The sequence below is a fragment of the Podarcis gaigeae genome (assembly GCF_964106915.1).
Source record: "Podarcis gaigeae genome assembly, chromosome: 11".
Classification (NCBI taxonomy): domain Eukaryota; kingdom Metazoa; phylum Chordata; class Lepidosauria; order Squamata; family Lacertidae; genus Podarcis; species Podarcis gaigeae.
Window position 1 is genome coordinate 46,853,510 of NC_139687.1, and position 21,043 is coordinate 46,874,552.

At 45.6% G+C, this 21,043-nt stretch overlaps 1 protein-coding gene and 1 long non-coding RNA gene across 5 annotated transcripts in view; one reads left to right on the forward strand and one right to left on the reverse strand.

Annotated features, from left to right (window-relative positions):
* Positions 1–380: 380 nt before the first annotated feature.
* On the reverse strand, positions 381–11,370 carry LOC310827605. Its single transcript, XR_014556463.1, has 2 exons — positions 11,261–11,370; positions 381–847 (listed from the first exon to the last, which is right to left on the reverse strand). It is a non-coding gene; the product is annotated as an uncharacterized lncRNA (long non-coding RNA).
* Positions 11,371–12,896: 1,526 nt separating this feature from the next.
* The window catches only part of LIFR (LIF receptor subunit alpha), a 95,013-nt gene continuing 86,866 nt past the window's right edge, over positions 12,897–21,043 (forward strand). For 2 of the 4 annotated variants that reach the window (XM_083703432.1, XM_083703429.1), the window contains exon 1: positions 20,428–20,880. The gene's annotated coding sequence lies outside the window, so the exon portion shown is untranslated. Of the gene's footprint in view, positions 13,150–20,427; positions 20,881–20,933; positions 21,028–21,043 lie in introns of those variants that run through there. The other 2 variants (XM_083703430.1, XM_083703431.1) reach the window with 2 other exon arrangements.

The following is a 21,043-nucleotide window of genomic DNA, read 5'->3' on the forward strand; positions in this document are numbered from 1 at the left end:
ATCCTTTTACCAATATGAAACTTCAAGAAACTCTCTCTGAGGTGCACTCTGTTGTCCAGAGAAGCTGATATCATAGTTTCCAGCTTGGAATTTCTAGCAAAAATTCCCAAAGACCATGAAGGAGGCCTACGTAACAGATGCCAAATAATTGGTCTTGTTTATTTCTCAGATGACCTGTCTGAAGACTCCAACTTAGTCAGCATTAACCGTGTGAAAGGAAGCCTTATGGAGTGAAGGGTTACTTTAAGTACATTGGCTTGGATCCTGAAATAGGTTAACTTAAAGGAAGTTCATTGTAGGAAACTTTCTTGTCCCCTTCTTTCCCTTCAGCCCCTGTGCCCCAGACTCACATTGTTTAGGAAAGACCCTGACCCATGGAAGAGGCTTGTGGGGTGCCATTTTATTTACCTCTAAAAACAGCAGGATAATCACGGGCAGGACTAGGCAGCCCAACATGGTCTGATCCTGCTACATTTTGACAGCTCTGCATTCCAGGTGGAGAGGTTTTTTGTGCATGTCCAGGTCAACAAGCTCAGCTGGAAAGCAGAGATGGGGACCTGTGGCTCTTCTGATGTACTAGACTACAACTCCCATCTTCCCTGACCACTGGCTGATGGGAACTGGAGTCCAACCACATCCGGAGAGCCCCAAGTTCCTCACCCCAACTGTAATGTATGCTTAGCTGTAAATTGAGGCTCTGTGGGTCCTGATTTGGCCAGGAACTGTGATACATGAAATGTAGGGTTTGTGATCCATTCCAGAAGCTGGGTCGAAAGACCGCTGCATACAGCTATTCCATAAGGACAGAGCTCAAGCCATCTGCTGCCCATCTCAGCGTCGCTCTGTGCTGTGAAATGAGAAATGTAAACATGAAGTGGCAGCTTAAAAACTGTATTTCTGGAAATTAAAAACATCTCCTGGTGAGTCAGTGGCCCATCAAGGCAGCCACAAAGTATGAGCAGTGTCTACCCAGGAATCTTAATGTTAGTGCTCAAACCTTTAATTTTTCACTGGTTTTGAAAGTTCAGGCTTCTATGGGAGCAGGTCCAATGAGCAGCAATGAAATGTGCATATAACAGTGCAATTTCTTAGCTTTCTACATGGCCATGTATTGAGTTCAAGACACATGCCTGAGCCTAAGTACATGTAATTGAAAATAAAACTAAATGCTGCTTCCGAGCTGACCCCTTCCCCATTTAACTCTTCACTTTGTCTGTTGTTTCCCGTGTCAAATTTTAGACCTGGCCACTTGTATTCAACAAAACACCACACACACTGTAATAAGAATTCTAAGGTCCCTAATATAAAATAAATGTTCATAAATGTACAAGGCAAACACATACTTAAGCATATATACCATGTGTCTGAAATAGTACAGGAGAGCAATCCTGAAGCCATTTTGTCTCTCCCAAACTGACCTCAAATATTTCTCTGCAAGGAGGAAGGAAATGGGGAAGCCTCTCCATTGTCTTTTGCTCACCTGTCTCAAGGGCAATTTTGTGTATGAATAGGGTGAGCCTGTGACCTGGATTCAAGAAGTATTTACCATCACCAAAGAATGGCCAGGCTGCCCAGGTAAAGCAATCAGTGACCATTAACAGATATCCTTGCAAACAGGATTTCTGCTGTAGATTGCCCCCTTCTGTGATGTATGTATGATGGGTTTTTTTTGGGGGGGGGGTTGAGCTACAGAGTGGGCAATTTCAAAAGTCTATATAAGGGGCTTGTGCACTGTTGTTTGGGGTTCCTTCTGCCTCCTGCATATGGTGAGTTAGGACCCTGTTGCAACAGTTTAATAAAGACCAGGCTTACTAGCTGCTTTGCTTCTCAATATTATCTGGTTGGCCTCTTATTTTCTCCTACTGATAGGGAACCAACTTAAGGACTCTATAAAGGAAAAGGAGCAGTGTTTTTTTTATATAACAGTACACATATCTGGTCCAAGCAGCTTTTTCCAGGCTAGCACTGGGGCTCTTGAGCTGGAGCTGCTGGGACCATGACCTCACTTGACTCTTTGCCCTCAAGAGGAGGATCTTACTCCTGAGGAGGCCTTGACTCCCAGTGATTCCTTGCCTACATCCAGGCACATCTCCAGATGGGGCAGGTTTCTGTTTGGCATTTCAGGTGCCATCTCCCCTGCATCAAAGTCTTGTCCGGATGGTATTTCTAATGGAAAATTGGAGGTTGCCCATTCCTACCTTTGACACAGTCTTATGTTGTGATGGGGGTGAGGGGAGACTTTCAGTGGCAGCCAAATCTGAAAACAGGACAAGTTATTCTATCCCCTTTGTGGATATATACCAACAATTTGCCAGGGTGGTTTTCCTCCCCCAATGACAGTAAATGCGTTGCAAAATTCGAGATGCATATTCTCGTATCACACAAATAAGCAAAAATAAAAAATAAAAAATCAAAGGGAACCAACAGAACTAGTCAGACAATCAATGTAGGGGAAGAAGCTACTTATAAAAGTCATTTATTGTTTACACTTCATTGAGGGTCCTGTCTGCCAGAACATGTTTTTAATGCCAACTTGCTGTTTTCCTGTAAAAGCTCTTATGGTTTGTTGATATGGACTCTTGTTAATATTTTATACAACTGCAGATGACATAGATAAGAATCAGTTTGTTGATCTAATTCTTATTGATTGGAAAAAATAAATGATACAGTTTTGTACGGGGCGGGCATGGCCCCAATCAATGCTAAAAACATTTAAGGTCCCATTTAGGAGGAACATTTAAGCACATGCTAAACTGGTCCAGCGAAATCCAGCAAGGTTTTAAAAGTGGATTGTACCTTGAAAATGTGCTGGATTCAACTAAGCCATTCTGCTAGTGGAAGCCAATGCCAGGACTCCTGCTAGCATTGGTGACAACTCCCTGGGGCCTGAGCACCCACAAAATTCCCCATGAAGGGGCTGGGCGTCCACTAATTTCAGTGCCAGGGTCATACACGCAGCATGGCACTCACAGCCCTAAGCACCCACGGTCGCAGAGCCAAGTTGGCACTCCTGCCTGCTAGCACAATGGGGCTTTCCCCCCTCACCTCATCTGACCCCACCCCCAGTCTGCTCTGAAGGGTTGGGGAAAACCACACGACAGCATTCATGGGGAGGAGAGGGTAAATGTTTCCACTGAGCAAGCAGAAATACGTGCGTTGAAAGAACAATCTCCTTAGTGCTGCAGTGAATGCCACCTAGAGTCAATGGATTATGGGTATCCAGTTGTTATCTTAAGTAGTAGTAGTAGTAATAATAATAATAATAATAATAATAATAATAATAATTTATTATTTATACCCCGCCCATCTGGCTGAGTTTCCCCAGCCACTCTGGGCAGCTTCCAATCAAGTGTTAAAAACAATACAGCATCAAGTATTAAAAACTTCCCTAAACAGGGCTGCCTTCAGATGTCTTTTAAAGAGAAGATAGCTGCTTATTTCCTTCACATCTGAAGGGAGGGCGTTTCACAGGGCAGGCGCCACTACCGAGAAGGCCGTCTGTCTGGTTCCCTGTAACCTCATTCTTGCAATGAGGGAACTGCCAGAAGGCCCTTGGTGGTGGATCTCAGTGCCGGGCTGAATGATAATACAAAGCAGCTACATTTCCCAGAGTTCCCTGGGAAGAGGGATTGATTGTTAAAGCACCCTGGGAATTGTAGCTCTGTGAAGAGAATAGGGTTCTTCTAAGAAGAAGAAGAAGAAGAAGAAGAAGAGTTTAGATTTGATATCCCACTTTATCACTACCCGAAGGAGTCTCAAAGCGGCTAACATTCTCCTTTCCCTTCCTCCCCCACAACAAACACTCTGTCAGGTGAGTGGGGCTGAGAGACTTCAAAGAAGTGTGACTAGCCCAAGGTCACCCAGCAACTGCATGTGGAGGAGCGGAGACGCGAACCCGGTTCCCCAGATTACGAGACTACCGCTCCTAGCCACTACACCACACTGGCTCTCCTTACCCTGAGCTAACAGTTCCAAGGGTTCTTCTGGGGAAGCCATGGTTGTTTAAAGTGGTATAACACTGTTTGGGGTTTTTGGACAGGGCAGATGAGGCCATACATGCATGCTTATGCGTACTAAAACACAATGAAATGCACACTGTGCCATTTCTCAGATTGCTGGTATGTTTTAATTTGCAGATAGGACCGTTATGCTTTGAACAAAAACAAACACTCTTGGGGGAGGCTGAAATCTCCCCACCTAGGATCCAGATATCCGTTTCCACTGGTAAGCTTACCAGGACACTTACACATAGCTGCAACTGACTGCAAGGAGGCGTGGGTTGTTGTGGCACCAATCCAACACTGCCATTAGAAAAGGAATTTTTAACAAGATATCTCTGTCCTTACCAAAAACCGCACACACAGGGAAGCAACAACGAAGCAATTCAGCATTTCTCCCCAAATCCAATTGGCATGATGAGAGTGATTTATTGAATTAATGTATCACTTACCCAAAATCAACTTACAGTTCAAAACAAAACAATTAGGGATGGAGGAGAAATTAATTTGTGCATTGGGAGAAGTGGGCAGAATTGCAGATGACTTTCTGTGCAGATTTCCAAAATAAAAAATAGCCAACGTATACCAAAACGTATACAGCATCTTAAAAAGTAGAGACATCACCTTGCCAACAAAGGTCCGTATACTTAAAGCTATGGTTTTCCCAGTAGTGATGTATGGAAGTGAGAGCTGGACCATAAAGAAGGCTGATCGCCAAAGAATTGATTCTTTTGAATTTTGGTGCTGGAGTAGAGTCTTGAGAGTCCCATGGACTGCAAGAAGATCAAACCTATCCATTCTTAAGGAAATCAGCCCTGAGTGCTCACTGGAAGGACAGATCCTGAAGCTGAGGCTCCAATACTTTGGCCACCTCATGAGAAGAGAAGACTCCCTGGAAAGGACCCTGATGTTGGGAAAGATGGAGGGCACAAGGAGAAGGGGACGACAGAGGACGAGATGGTTGGACAGTGTTCTCGAAGCTACCAGCATGAGTTTGACTAAACTGCGGGAGGCAGTGGAAGACAGGAGTGCCTGGCATGCTCTGGTTCATGGGGTCAGGAAAAGTCGGACACGACTAAACGACTAAACAACAACAACAACATACCAAAATGGGGCAAACTGAACTTAGGATGAGAGAGAGGGAGGGAGGGAGGGAGGGAGGGAGGGAGGGAGGGCGAGAGAGAGAGAGAGTGCAAAATTACAGATTCATTCATCTTTAAATCAGCCCATACTGATACAGGACTCTATGTGCCAAAACTGCACACATGGGTTGCACAATGTTGTGTGGAAACTGCTTCTGTAGTGCAACAATGGCAAATGTTCATGAGCAGGTCTAACTGGGATTTTTTTCTCTTTCCCAATAAAATGGCTTCTAAACCAACAAAAAGTTGCTTGTTTAATGGAGAAATGGTTCTATGTTATCTAGAAACTGTCCTACCATTATGTTAAGTAAGACCGGAGATGTGGGTTTATCACCTGCATACTTAGCAATTGTGCAAGTTAAAAATTACCCAGAGAATATCTGAGATGCCTCCAATTATTAACACAGTTTCAAGCACAAAACTATCTTATCTGTTTAAATCAGGGGTTGTGCTAATTGTGAAAGGCTACAGGATGTAGCAGACACTGTAGATCTGGGGGCACAGAGCTACTTCCCAAGTACAGCCGCAAAGTTTGCTGGTCTGCACACTGACAACGGGGTTTCATTCAACATGAAATTCAGGTTGAGCCCAAATTTCTCAAATGTCTCAAGAGACTCCTGTGGTGGACCTGTACAAAGGGAAGCACATTTTGGGAGGAGGGGTTCAGAGAAATCAAAGCAATAGCAGGGGGAAATGTTATCCAGAGTTGGCCTTAAAAAGGTAAAGGTACCCCTGCCCGTACGGGCCAGTCTTGACAGACTCTGGGGTTGTGCGCCCATCTCACTTAGAGGCCAGGGGTCAGCACTGTCCGGAGACACTTCCGGGTCACGTGGCCAGCGTGACAAAGCTGCATCTGGCGAGCCAGAACCGCACACGGAAATGCCGTTTACCTTCCCGCTGGTAAGCGGTCCCTATTTATCTACTTGCACCCGGAGGTGCTTTCGAACTGCTAGGTTGGCAGGCGCTGGGACCGAGCAGCGGGAGCGCACCCCGCCGCAGGGATTCGAACCGCCGACCTTTCGATCGGCAAGTCCTAGGTGCTGAGGCTTTAACCCACAGCGCCACCTGCGTCCCCTGTCAGAGTTGGCCTTACTCAACCTTTATTTGGGAGATAATATGGATCTGCAGAATGAAAACCTTATTGGACAATTGTTCTGAGCAGCAAGACTCGTGATGACCAGATATTGGTGCAAAGTTGCCTAGGGTGCTACACTGATTTCATGGTACAAAAAAAGGTCTGGTGACTAGCATTAACAGATAATCTAACCAATAAAATAAGAATGGGAATGGAAACAAAAGCCACCTTTTTGGCAAACTGGTATGCCTTTATTATTATTCCCTCTATCATCAGGAAAGAGGGTGCCCACACTCATATTAGCATATATATTTTTGGCTGGTATGATTGGTTACAGTATTCACTGTCACCACACGTCTGAAAGTGGTAATCCAGATTCATGCCTCCAGGAGTGGGAGGGTTCTATAAAATTACACATTTTATATAAAAGGAGTATATTTTCAAAAGACTTTTCTGAGAAAATTTGTTGGGAGAACTTCATCCCCACACAACAATATTTTGCAAAAACAATTCCGTATATAAAAGCAATGTTATAGGGGGGTGGGTTTTACAAATCCAAGACAGATACAGCGATGAAGATGTCCACTTAAAAGGCTTGTGAGAAATGAAGGTATATCTTTTTGCTCAGCTCTACATATAGTATGTACTTTTCAGCATTTACACATTTCTGTTGTTGTATTTCTTAGCCAGCCTTCACCATGAGGTCTCAGAGCAGGTTACAGTAATTTAAAAAATGCAATATTAAAATCAGTTAAAACAAATTACGGTCAAGAGAACATGGTGGGTATTATTATTATTATTATTATTATTATTATTATTATTATTATTATTATTTCATTTCATCTTCAGAGTCCATTTATTCTCTTTAGGTCTGACTTTCTCAGTTTCCTGCCGGATGTAAAAGTTGTGCTGAAATAAATGGCTCCATATTTCCTCAAGAGAAGGCAGCATTCTGCTGATCTAGTAAATGATATTAAATGTAAAATGAGCCATTGATAGCAGAGCTAATGACTGCCTAAACTGAGTGTTAATTGCTAATGCATCGTCTGTATGCTCTTGGTTTGTGTCAGATTACACAAATTAACTGTGTTTCCAGGACCAGATGTTGAAGCATCATCTTTAAAACAAACTAATTGGCTTTTAGGATCTATCTGAATTGCAATAAAGAGATGGGGAAGATGGCAAGAAGGACTGGCAATGACTCAGGGTGGGAAAGAACGCAATTGCCTTTTTTCTAAAGTAAAGCTCTCTAATTTCAGTTCCATTTATCTTTTTGCACAATGGGGTTTTGAAGAATGAAAGCTGTGTTTCTGCTGGTCCCAGACCTTGAAAATCCTTATTAGTCCCTCCCACCCTCTATTATCCTTAGACTTGTTCACATATTCTGTTGAACAAGCTGTCTCTACACACACACAAGTGATTGTGTGGAAGTGTATATACTTGTTGATTTGTGTAGCTCAATGTCGGGAGTGGGTCAGCAATAAATCACATGGAGTAAGTGAAATTAACTCTTTATTAGAAGAAACAGGCTGCTCAGTAGTGCCAGGCCTAGTGAGCACAGCAACTCTTCCTGATAGGTCTTGCCTTCCCATAGCTGTCTAAGCTTCCTCCTCTCCTGAGTTTCTCCTAGGCAATCTGAGACACTGACGGCACATCTGTCTCTGCTCCAGCCTCTTCATGCCTCTTTGGGTCCTGGGAGACCAGGGGGAAAGGGAACTTGTCACAACAGGAGGCGAGGACTCCCTACCTCATCTTCAGCAGCCTGCCTCATCTCTGCCTCTTGCCCCCCCTCTTCTCCAACCTCCTCTTCTGCCTCTCAGCCAGAATTGATCACTACCCCAGCCTCTTCCTACTCACCAAACCCTCTTGCCCCTTCAGCTTCTAACAACAACTCCTCCCATTGTGCTCTCTCTTCTCCCTCTGACCAGCCATCGTTGTCCCACCACCAATCCCCAGGCTCTGAGCCTTCATCCCTTGGGGTTTCCCCAGCTGGTGCCTCCCACCATTCCAGCCAGTCCATGGCACTCAACAATTGTGTACACAGTTAGTATACTCATTGAACATTACATGTGAATAACTGTATGAGTGTATAGCCCAGCTGTTTGTGCTCACTTGTGTACTGTGGAGGAGGAGGATAAACCCCCTACAGTCGTACCTTGGAAGTCAAATGGAATCCGTTCTGGAAGTCTGTTCAACTTCCAAAAGTTTGGAAACCAAAGAGTGGCTTCCCGTTGAACGTTTGGGTTCCAAAGAACGTCCACAAACCGGAACACTCACTTCCAGGTTTGTGGCATTCAGGAGCCGAAACGTCAGAGTACCAAGGCATTCGGAATCCAATGTATGATTGTACTTGGAGAAGCAAATGGAAATACAGTGGTACCTCGGATTAAGTACTTAATTTGTTCCAGAGGTCCATTCTTAACCTGATATTGTTCTTAACCTGAGGAACCACTTTAGCTAATGGGGCCTCCTGCTGCCACCGTGCCATCACAGCACGATTTCTGTTCTCATCCTGAAGCAAAGTTCTTAACCTGAAGTACTATTTCTGGGTTAGCAGAGTCTGTAACCTGAAGCGTATGTAACCAGAGGTACCACTGTACTTTCTTCAGCAGAAAACCACAGCTTCCCATTTCAGTTCATAAGGAGTGATCCCATCCAAGTGCTTTCGGTTCCAAGCCATTCCTCTGGGAAATAATTAAGTGCATGGATGTCAGCCAACCACATTGGACATGCCATGCAGTTGGGAAAGTGGTGAGGAAAGTGGTGCTGTGAGTTGCTGGCAAACATGCAGAAAATGCTGGAGACAATGCAAGAACAGATAAGCTGGTGGGAGAGGCAGAGCTGTCAAGCAATGGAAAGGTGAAGGCCTGAAATGAAGAAGATAAATCAAGAGGACTCCATGGGAAGGACTGGAATCTTGCATTCTTCAGCATTTGAGCAAGGAGACTGCTACTTTGACAGCCATACATGAGTGATCACCGGGTGGGGAAAAGTATATTATGACTATGACATCCTTGAATTGTTGAAATGGGAGGTGCCTAGCTTTCTCACACAAGAGAGAACATGTTTTAACCTTTTTCACCTTGAAAAATAACACTGTGTTGATTTTTAGCAATCACAAATGAGATTCATCTGAAAGTCTGCAGTTCTAGAACTGAGAGAATAGTAACAATGTGGGTCATTAAACTGTAAAGCCTGTTTTGTCTCAGTTTTTAGCTTTCTTTAATAAACCAATGCCACAATCCCATGCATGTTTTCTCAGAAGTAAGGTCCAGCACAGAGGGCCTTCTGGCGGTTCCCTCACTGTGAGAAGTGAGGTTACAGGGAACCAGGCAGAGGGCCTTCTTGTTAGTGGCGCCTGCCCTATGGAATGCCCTCCCAGTGGCGTAGTGTGAGGGGTGCAGGGGGGCCGGCCGCACCGGGCGCAACATCTGGGGGTTAGGGTTAGGGGGCGCAAATCCACGGGTTAGGGGGTGCAAATTACTTGCCTTGCCCCGGGTGCTGACAACCCACGCTACGCCACTGTGCCCTCCCACCAGATGTCAAGGTAATAAGCAACTATCTTATTTTAAAAGACATCTGAAGGCAGCCCTGTTTAGGGAAGTTTTTAATGTTTAATGCTGTATTGTGTTTTAGTATTCAGTGGCTGGGGAAGCCCAGCCAGATGAGCAGGGTATAAATAATATATTATTATTATTATTATTATTATTATTATTACTCCTACTACTCCTAGGTAAGCATGAGTCTGGTTGCATGCTAACAGTGCAATCTTACACATGTCTGCTCAGAAGCAATACCTGCCAACTGGGTAATGGGACTTACTCCCAGGCAAGTGTATATAGGATTGCAGCTCCAATGTGTTATTCTTAATGGATTTCATATTTTAAGCCACTCTGGGTGTCTTCGGATGGAAAGATGGGATAATAATAATAATAATAATAATAATAATAATAATAATAATAATTTATTATTTATACCCCGCCCATCTGGCTGGGCCTCCCCAGCCATTCTGGGCGGCTTCCATAAAAACCAAAAATACAGTAAAATATCACACGTTAAAAACTTCCCTGAACAGGGCTGCCTTAAGATGTCTTCTGAATGTCAGGTAGTTGTTTATCGCTTTGACATCTGCTGGAAGGGCGTTCCACAGGGTAGGCGCCACTACCAAGAAGGCCCTCTGCCTGGTTCCCTGTAACTTTGCTTCTCGCAATGAGGGAACCGCCAGAAGGCCCTCAGCGCTGGACCTCAACATCCGGGCAGAATGATGGGGGTGGAGACGCTCCTTCAGGTATACTGGACCGAGGCCGTTTAGGGCTTTAAAGGTCAGCACCAACACTTGGGATGTAAATTTGATTGCATGAATAAATTAATAAACAAGTTAATATGTAAGACTTGGATGTGTTGGAGTTTGGTAAATGTATCGCAGTGGTATGCAGAAAGAAATAGTTTGGCAAGGCTGATGACTGAAAGGATAAGGAAAATTTTAGATTTATTACTCATATCGAAAAAGGCCATTCTAAGTACAGGTTTTACATGGGGCCGAGGTAGAGCCAAGAAGTTAAGACCGGCGCATGTTGACTCATGCTTTAACTGACTTGCATTAACTAAATTTGGAGAAGAAGCAGGAAGTATGGTAAGTAAAAGCCTGGAAGAAATCTACTCTACCAATGAATAGTTACTAAAAGGGAATGAACAAGTGAGGATGAAGAACAAGTTGCCTTTCTGTCTATCCCCCACCCTCACACCCGGTTGAAGTAACTTATTACAGTGGTACCTCAGGTTACATATGCTTCATGTTACAGACTCCTATAACCCAGAAATAGTGCTTCAGATTAAGAACTTTGCTTCAGGATAAGAACAGAAATCGTGCTCCAGCGGCACGGTGGCAGCAGGAGGCCCCATTAGCTAAAGTGGTGCTTCAGGTTAAGAACAGTTTCAGGTTAAGAACTGACCTCCGGAACGAATTAAGTACTTAATCCGAGGTACCAATGTACAAGAGTTGATGCTCAAAATAGGCTGAGGAGGACCTGGGTTTAAGTCTCTACTATGCAGTGCTGTTTTCAGCCAGAGCATACTGCAGCGCAGTTCTGGCACCTCTCAGTTGGGCACCGTTGCGGGTCAGCACTCCCCCTGCCCACTTCTTGCCTTTACAAACTTCTGAGAAGCCCAAAACAAACATATCATGTCAAAACAGAAGCTGGCCAGTGTGTACGAGTCTACGCTTTTCTTTAGAACTATAACTCCACCCAGCTCCTAGCTGTGATGGGTGGGGCCAATTCATATTTCCTTTTCTTCAATCCATCTCCCATGTAGGCTTTAAGCTTTTCAGCCAGGCCCCCTCAAAAATGGTGTGCCTGGGGCCACGGCACCCTATTACCCCTATGCGATGCCCCTGCCTGTAGAAATAATGGGGGAGGCTGGATGCAAACAGGCAAGTAAGAGAAATGTCAGGCACCTTTTTCTGTTGTACTGTAAACATCAGGCTTGGAACGTATTCCTAGCGTTTATTGCTACTGTGATTCATTTTGAGAACATCAGGCAAAGAGTGGGGTGGACTTTGGTCTTTAAATTTCAGCATTGCCCAAATTTGGAGCCCTGCCCTCTTTTAGTTCTGCTCAATTCACTATGTCTAAATTCCAAGAGATTGCGATCTACTCCCACTATAAAAAGTCTGGCAGTGATCTATCCATTGGAGTTACTGAGCTTTTGGGGGAGAAACTTCATCAAAGTTTCTAAGCTCTTTGGGGGGAGGATCAGCTAGAGTTGTGGAGCTTTTTTTGGGGGGGGTGATTGATCAGGGTCCTGCGATCGACCAGGATCAACCAGAGACACCCCACGATTGACAGGTAGATGATGATCAACCGGTTAGACATCCCTGCACTACGTCATAGTTGCAATGCCCTACAACGATCCCTAGGCTGTGCTGCTATAAATCCGCCTCTGCAAAGAGCAGCTTGCACGGTCACCACATAAAGAGGGGGTGGGGAAGAAACAATCCCTCTGAGATCTTGAAACTGGGTGGGCTAAATATGAATAAAAAAGCACATAAAAATAAAACTTCAGCAGATGTTGTTGGCCCAGAGATGGAAAGAAGACAAAGTCCCTACCAGAGAAGAATGGCAGATTAAGTTGGCGGATTATGCCAAAATGGCAAAAATGACCGGAAGAATCAGAAATCAGGAAGACCAAAATTTTAACAAGGAATGGGGAAAATTTATAAATTACCTTAAAAACCATTGTAAGCAGTTAAAATTGTGAGTAGGATTGGAATAATGCTTGTAGTTTAATGCTGAATTTTGGATATAATTGAGATGTAAAAGATTTGGATTATTATAAAAGATGCAGGAGGAAGTGATTAATAATATGAGGAGGGAAGTCCAGGAGATTCTTGGGAATCTTGTTTCTGTGTTGTAGGTTGGATATGTGATTGTAAAATTCTAATTTGAAAAACCAAATAAGTAATTTTATTTAAAAATATATAATAAAATAAAACTTCAAGAGAAGTGCTTCTCTGCTCCCCCAACTCTGCCTGGTTTCTAATTAAGGAGCCTGTTGCCGTTTCCTTGAACATGCACATTTATTTCCAAAGGAAATTGTTTTACTTAGTAAGGAAGGAAATTATGGGGGGGGGGGGCAGGGAACTGGAATGTTCCTTTTAATCGCACTGGGCAATCATATCACAATCTTTGGCAGAATAAGGTGACATCTGATGTACAATTTGTTCCCGGTCCTTTAAAAAATGTTCACTTCAGTGCTAGAATCCCCTGGAGGTAAGAGCAATCTTGCAGAGGTTCCTTCTGGGCCCAGCTTGACAACCCTTGTTGTTTCCAATACTTCTGCACCCCCTTGGGCAAAAGCTGTTTCCTTGTGAATGAAACACAACACATGCAGTCCGTCCAGCACAGGATTTGCTGAGCTGTAAACCTCCAGAATCGTAAGTCTGGCTTCAAATTGTCCTTCAACCACCGATAACATTGTGAAGAATTCATTTTAATGTCTCATTGCCAGGATTTCGTCACCATACATTTTTCTTCTGTGTGGGATGCCCTAATTGTATTAGAATATAACTTTGGCAATTTTTGTTACTTGCAGAGCTGTTCAGATGTAGACTCCGGAATATACGTTTTCAATATCACTCGTGCATCTTCTTTCGTTACTGCCAGTCATTGGGAAACGTTTAAGGTTGAAAACGGATGCTTGAGTTTTAACATTTAAATGGATGATAAAATATTAAAGTGAAAAAGAATTTGAGGAAACTCGAGCCACTGCTTTTGCCTTTCCAGGGATCAGACGGCAATTCTTATAAAGGAGACAGTTCTAAAGTAGTTGGGACGATGTTCCAGGGGCTATAGGATTTTACAAATCTCCTGAGAGGGCCTTTGGCACAGTGCCTGCCAGTGGCTCCCCTCCTAAATTTACTATTTCCCTGCCCCTTTCCAACACAGATTCATAGAATCATAGAACTGTAGAGCTGGAAGGAACCTCAAGGGTCATCTAGTCCAACCCCCGGAATTTCAACTAGAGCACCCAGGAGAAATGAAGTCACATAAGGCCATTGCTCTCCTTAATTTGATTGCAGCTCTTCTTTTTGCAAAAAGCAAAAGTACAGGCAAGAACTGAGAAAAAACAAGGCCATAGATTTTGTTCCAAAAAACACCCTGCAGCTCCATTTTTTTTTTTAGGAAGATTAAGATTTTGAAAAAGGGTTCTTGACCAGCTCAAGATGTTCCAGGTTTAACCGTTTTATGACTCCCACCCCCAGCCCAATGACATTCTACCAGAACTTTCTCCTGTGAAAGCCCTATGGAAATGAAAATATCCGTGTGGTTTTGCATCTCCTAGTCATTTATCTGGGTCTTGGGCAGAAAGACTTTTGAGCAAACCAGGCCCTTTGTGTCTTGAAAACGCTAACAGGAAACACAGAAGTGAGCTTGTGACAGGGGTGTTGCTGAAGAATTGGCTTCCCATATCCTTCGTTATCGCGCGGAAAGGAGGTACCAAGTAAAAATTGCGGAAATGGGAAACAATTACTTACTGGGGGGGAGGTGAGGAGTCCCACACTCTGTGAAGGCATCCGCTTCTCCCCCCCTTCCCCTCTTTAAATAAATCTTGAAATCCACATGCCTTTAAAAGCCAGGACAAAATGTCTCTGAGGAATTCTCACAATGCCAAATACCCTGTGTTTCTTGCTTTCCTTTGAAATGACTGTACAACGGAGAAGGTTCCTCTGACTTACCACAGCAGAGTTCAGACCATCCAGATGTCATTGGGGACTCCCATCAGCCCCAGCTAGCATATGGTTACCAGATGTCCCCGTTTCCCGGGGACAGTCCCCAGATTTACAAATCTGTCCCCGGACAAAATCCGTCCTCGGAATGTCCCCGGATTTCATTTAATGTCCCCGGATTTATATTCTAAGTGTTGTAGATTTGTTAGTAGGGAATGAATGTTGCATGATTGGTTCAATGGCACAAGACACATCATATGGGGACTTCCGGGGGGCAAAATGGCGGGCTCCATGGCAGCGAGCAGCTCCTGAAGCCAGCCAGAGCCAACTGCGCTACCAGGCTGGCTCTGGGCTGCTGAGACTGTCACTGCTGCCGCCACTGCCAAGGGGGAACTGGGGACGCCCAGCGCATCAACTGGGGGAACCGCTGACACACATACACACCCCGTGACCCAAATCAAGCTGGGAGTGAGAACGCCCGGCCACCCGCCCAGCGGCACTCCAGGAAAACCCTGGAACTGACGCAAGGAAGAGAGGAGAAGGAGAAGGAAGAGAAAGAAAGAGGAAGGAGAAAAAAGAGGGGAGCCCCGATCTTGCTACACTGCTGCCACTGAGGAAGAGAGGTGGGAGAGCACTGGGAGGGCAAGGACACATGGTTGAGCCCAGGTCCAACCCGAGCCTACTCCATGGAAGCTAGCGCTCCAAGAGAGCAGGCTGGGGCCCAGAGGAAGGCCACGCGACAGAGGAGACCACAGAAGAGAAGATATTACTTCTTAATATATTTTTAAAAATAACTTTTTTTCTCTTTTCAAAAAAAAAAGTGCCCCTGGATTCTTTGAAAAAAATCTGGTAACCTTAAGCTAGCATGGCCAGTGGTTTGCAATGATGGGAGTTGTAGTCCAGGCATATGTGGAGGACCACATGTAGCAGAGCAACCAATCTTCAGCCAGCAATAAGTATTGATTTGGGTGGCCTTAAAAGTGGATTAGACAAAATCATGGAGGCTCTTGAAGGCTACTAGCTATGTTCTGCCTCCACTATCTAAGGAAGTATGCCTCTGACTGCCAGTTTCTGGGAATCGCACGTGGGGGAGAGTGCTGTTGAGCTCAAGTCCTGCTTTCACCATTCTCACGAGAGTCTGGTTATAGCCACTGTGAGGACAGGCTCCAGCAGGACAGGCTCCGTCCATACGTTTTTTTCTGGCCCAGGAGGACCCACCCTTAACACTGGTCTTTAACCCATTTTAATGCTTTGATCTCACTGCTTTCTTTGGATGTCACGGTGGCTCAATTTGGGAATGAACCTAGGCAAGCTCCCCTCCTTCACCCTGGGCTTTTCTTTCCATTTTTTGATTAACCACAGTTCAGGTTTAAAAATAAAATAAAATAGTCACATTATAGGACTGCCTTTAGATGTCTTCTAAATGTCAGGTAGTTGTTTATCTCTTTGACATCTGATGGGAGGGCATTCCACAGGGCGGGCACCACCACTGAGAAGGCCTTCTGCCTGGTTCCCTGCAGCTTTGCTTCTTGCAATGAGGGAACCACCAGAAGGCCCTCAGAGCTGGACCTCAGCGTCCGGGCAGAACAATGGGGGTGGAGACACTCCTTCAAGTATACTGGACCAAGGCTATTTAGGGCTTTAAAGGTCAGCACCAACATTTTGAATTGTGCTCACAAACGTACTGGGAGCCAATGTTGGTCTTTCAAGACCGGTGTTATGTGGTCTCGGCGGCCGCCTCCAGTCACCAGTCTAGCTGCTGCATTCTGGATTAGTTGTAGTTTCTGGGTCACCTTCAAAGGTAGCCCCACGTATCGCTTTGTTCTGCAGCAGCAGCAGCCCAGCATGTCTGTCTTTCTTCGAGAGCCAGTGTGGTGTAATGGTTAGAGTGTTGGACTCTGATGCAAGGAGACCAGGGTTCAAATCCCCACTCAGCCATGAGTCCACATGAGTGGATGACTTTAGGTCAGTGATTCTCTCCCAGCATAACCTACTTCAGAGGGTTGTTGAGATGATAAAATCAGGAGAGGAGAGCCATGCAATGCCACATTGAGCTTATTGGAGGAAAAGGTGGAATATCAATGTAATAAACAGTAAATATATTATTTTGGCTCTTTTCTTCTAACATCGACAGTACATCATCTTGGCAGGAAGTGCGGCAGTTGTGATGGGAGAGGTTGGACGATAAGAGAGGATGCAAAGGGGAGAATAAAGGGAGAGCTTATTTGTTGCAGATCAGGAGGAGCAGGACGTAAGGGATAAGAAGAAACTCTTTTATTTGCCCGTTCTTGTTTCAGCAACAGAAGCCCATTAATACCATTATCGCAGCAATGTGTGTTGCAAACCAGACTTCTGATACACTGAGAAGGGACACTTCTATCAGAGGGCAAATCTATTTACCCTTGGCTAATTCAGTCACAGTCTGAGGGTTTTATTGTACTTATTACAATTCTATCCCACCTATCTTCCAAGGAGCTCAAGGCAACATATATGGTTCTCCCCACACCCTTCTCCATTTTTATCTTTAAAAACGACCCTGTGAGGCAGATTAGGTAAACTGAGTGATAGATAGTAGCTGGCTCATGGTCCCCCAGTGATCAGTTGCGTGGGGATTTGATTTTAAAGTTTCAGGTCCTGTTTAATTTTCTTCCACCTATGAAAGTTCAAAAATAAGAAGAAAGGGCTGCAACCGAGTAAATACATTTTAATCAATTCATCATAAGAGGTTTAATGGATTGAATCTATAAAATTTCACCTGGTTAAAATCTTATTTCTCAAAAATATTTCTATTGTTCTTAGCTAATGCAAACATGTGCCATTGCAGGCTATAAGATGGGTCCCACCACGTGCAGTTTTGATTAGGTCATGTATTAAAATTATATTTCTTATTTTTAAAAAATCCACTGCCTGATTAACCAGGGCATTTCCCCCCCATGACCAACAGTGCTCTCCTGTGCATATTTACTGGGAAGTAAACCCTACTGTGTTCAACAGAGCTTACTCTTACTTTAATTGATTAAGCTAACTGACTGACTGACTGAACATTTCAGCTCTAAGAAAAACACAGAGCACATTTAAACAGCACATTTCTTTTTTTAAAAAAAAATATTAGGGATTCCAACATAATGTAAATAGCACATTTCAAATATTCCTAACAGGAATATAGGAAGCTGCTTAGGGGCCCCTCCGGATGAGCTACGGTATTTATTGAGAATACATCCTGATTTGCTTGCACAAGATTTATGTGGAGCTTAGATTACACCCAATCTTTATTGAGCATTTCTTCTGATTTCTTTATGGGGCTCTTGGATGACAATGAGCAGCCACCCTGGTCTGCGGAGGGGGCAGTATTTGCTCCTCTATGCATTAGTCATTCATTCATCCCACTTTTCAATGCTCTCTCCGTTGCTTTCCCAAACCACAGAAAGTATTAAAAAAAGTGGTCATGTGCTTGGACGACGCAGAGCTGTAATATATTTTAATTGCCCCCAACCTACAGTTTTGATATGTGATTGAATCATTCCCACAAAACAGCGGCAGCCTGGAGGCGGCCTTAGACATTGATCCATCTAACATCGGCAATGATTTTCTAGGGTTTCTCAGAGACAGAAGACTTTCCCAGCCCTGTCGGGAGATGCCAGAAATTGAACCAGGTACCTTCTGCATGCAGGTGTCGCTGTGGGTTAAACCACAGAGCCTAGGACTTGCCGATCAGAAGGTTGGTGGTTCGAATCCCCATGACGGGGTGAGCTCCCATTGCTCGGTCCCTGCTCCTGCCAACCTAGCAGTTCGAAAGCACGTCAAAGTGCAAGTAGATAAATAGGTACCACTTCAGCGGGAAGGTAAACGGCGTTTCCCTGTGCTGCTCTGGTTTGCCAGAAGTGGCTTAGTCATGCTGGCCACATGTCCCGGAAGCTGTACACCGGCTCCCTCGGCCAGTAAAGCGAGATGAGCACTGCAACCCCAGAGTCGGTCACAACTGGACCTAAGGGTCAGGGTTCCCTTTCCCTTTCCCTTACCTTCTGCATACAGGGCATGTGCCCTACCACTGAGCTGTATCCCTTACTCTCCTGCACTTTCATCAAGTCAGACCATGGGTCCATCTCACTCGGTGTTACATGACACTGGCTGGCAGTGACTGTCCAGGTGTTTTGTGTTAGACTGCTTTGGGAACCGAACCTGCAAATCTGTGACATGCAATGCTTGTGGTAAGCTAATGAGCTACAACCCTTCCCATGCTTGATGCACCTTATCCCAGCAATATTTACAACAACCCTGCAAGGCAGGCCACTCTCATGATCATCCCCCATATTTGCAGTGTGAAGCCTGGGAGAAGAATCACTTGTCAGGAATTTGCCTATGGAGTTCCTGGTTAACTCCTTTGAACTAAATACCTCCCATATTCTGCTGTTCAGCTACGTTGCAACACCACCTCTCCACTGGTGGTCACACCCACATACCCAGGATTAAGTCCCATTGAACTCGGTGGAGCTTACTTCTAAGTAACCAGGCCAAGAGATTTCAGCATGGAGCAAGAAGTTTCTCCAAGTTCCAACTGTGGATCTGTGTTGTGATTATCTAAAGGTAAAGGGACCCCTGACCATTAGGTCCAGTCATGGCCAACTCTGGGGTTGCGGCACTCATCTTGCTTTATTGGCCGAGGGAGCCGGCGTACAACTTCCGGGTCATGTGGCCAGCATGACTAAGCCACTTCTGGCAAACCAGAGCAGCGCACGGAAACGCCGTTTACCTTCCCGCTGAAGTGGTACCTATTTATCTACTTGCACTTTGACGTGCTTTCGAACTGCTAGGTTGGCAGGAGCAGGGACCAAACAATGGGAGCTTACCCCATCATGGGGATTCGAACCGCTGACCTTCTGATCGGCAAGTCCTAGGCTCTGTGGTTTAACCCACAGCACAACCTGCGTCCCTGTTGTGATTATCTACTTCCCCCCTAAATGAAGAAAATGTACAAATGCAAAAGAAGGCATGCCAGTCCAGAAGGGAGAAAATCCACAGTCAAGCAGTACCTTTATTCGGACCACCAAAATGCCACAAAATAGTTAGATAACATGGGACAAAAGTGTGAGGGGATAAAGCTGGGGGAGCAATCTCCATGCTTGCTTGTAACACCCATTTAATTCAGCAGAGCTTACACCTGCAGTCCTATGCACAGTTACTGTAACTGGGAGTAAGACCCATTGAACGTAACTGCTCTGGAAAGTTGCAGTGAAACTTTTTAAGTACAGTGGTACCTTGGGTTACATACGCTTCAGGTTACATACGCTTCAGGTTACAGACTCCGCTAACCCAGAAATACTGCTTCAGGTGAAGAACAGTTTCAGGTTAAGAACGGACCTCCGGAACGAATTAAGTACTTAACCCGAGGTACCACTGTACACGTAAAAGCATTTCAGCACATTGATTCCTCCTTTGTCCCTTATTTTAGTCTGTAGACTCCTTGAGGGCAGAGACCTATCTAATTTGCCTATTTAACTGCAGGGCACCCCCTGAACGTGGAAGGTACTGTATGATGTTTCCAGTTCACTGTAAGGGATCATGTGCTTTTCACACAAACGTGCACTATGATCACAAGTGGTTTTTTTGTTTTACTCGGAAAAGAGATGCAAGGAGTCTTACTCCCGATACAACTCATGATAAGAACGCAGCTTTTCTTGCCGCCCGTGCCTAGGTATCCAGACACGTGGGCGCTCCGGCGGAAAAAGATGATCCGATATGAAATACGGGATTAGTTAGCCCTGTGGCGTTATCCCACAGCGGCGCAGCTTAAGTGGTAATTTTAGACTTTGCACTGCTTGGTCTGACAGCGGGGGTGGGGAAGAATTTAGTTGTACTTCAAAATGTGCCCAGTTGAGTTTGGGGGTCCTGCTGCCCCTTCTGCTGAGCGGACCCCTGGACTGGTCCTGCCCTCCAAGTCCTGCCCCTGAAGGCCCCACCACTGGGATCAAGGGGCGGCCAGGGGCAGCGCGACACTTGGCAGCTCGCAGGCAGCCGCACAGAAGGCGCTTGTTGCTTGTCCCTCTCCAGCTCCTCCTCCCGCCGCTGGAGCCACAAGCCGAACCTTTTCCATAGGCTGCTGCTGCTGCTCTTCTGAACTGCGCTCGCCGCCTGCCAGGCCTCGGAGCCTCTAGCTCGGACCCATCCGCGCGTCGCCACCTCTCCAAAAAGGCTCCCCAGCTCCGGGGCGCACGAGGCCCGGCGCCAAAGCGCACATACCGTCTCCTCGGTCCCCGCGCGCCCATCCCGCTCGGAGGGCGCCGGGCTGCTCCCGCTGCCTCCCCGCCAGTCTCCGGCTTCCTGTTGGGGCTGCGCAGGAGCCGAGCCCAGCGGAGGTGGGGCCGGCCCGGCCCAGCACGCCTGGCACCGCGGGTTATGGAGAAGCGCGCCGGCGGGGCGGAGGAGAGGCGGCGTGAGAAGGTGAGGGGCGCAACCGAGGGAGTTCTTTGGGGTGGGCGGGTGTGTTTCAAAGCGGGTGTCGGGCTTGGAAAGCCGTGGGAATGGCAGGGCGATCCCGGTCTCGCCGGCGCTGGTACGGCTTTCGGTCTTGAAGCGGCTTACTCGGGGGTAAGTACCCAGGACT